A 574-nucleotide genomic window follows, 5' to 3' on the forward strand; every position below is an offset into this window, starting at 1 on the left:
ACAGAGTTCTGTTGAAGAGACAACACTTTGCCCAGTGACTTCACTTGACTTAGAACCCGTAGTTTGTTCATGATCCTGCAGTCACTACACAACTCTCAAGATGTTACAAAACGGTTCCCAACCGTTTGAGTAGCTAATTTTCAAAGCTCTTTCTCTGGAGAGAGATTTAAGGTGGAAGAAAACCCAGAAATCCACAAAAAAAAATGGATTTTCTGGCGAAAAGTTGGCCCAAAAGTTCACAAAAATGATAAAAATCCAAAACTTTGATAAGTTTTGTTTTGATTTTTTCTTTTTTTCACCTTTTGACAAAACAGCCGCTCAGCTGATTTCGAAATCAGCTGAATGGAAAAATTCTCTTCCGGAAACGCACGAGGTTGGTCGAGTGTTCCCGATTCGAAAATGTACTGCACGTTGTATCCAAGGGAAGGGTTTTTGAAGGCGTTTTTCGCGTATTGATTTTGGGGCTGTTGCAAAAAAAATATCAGGGCAACTGAAAATCACGTTGAATGCATTAGTTAGCGAGCAGGAGCACTGAAGTTAAGCAACGTTCTGTGTGGTTGGTATCCAGATGGGT

The sequence above is a fragment of the Diaphorina citri genome, unplaced genomic scaffold (genome assembly GCF_000475195.1).
Source record: "Diaphorina citri unplaced genomic scaffold, Diaci psyllid genome assembly version 1.1 scaffold93860, whole genome shotgun sequence".
In the NCBI taxonomy this organism is placed as follows: domain Eukaryota; kingdom Metazoa; phylum Arthropoda; class Insecta; order Hemiptera; family Psyllidae; genus Diaphorina; species Diaphorina citri.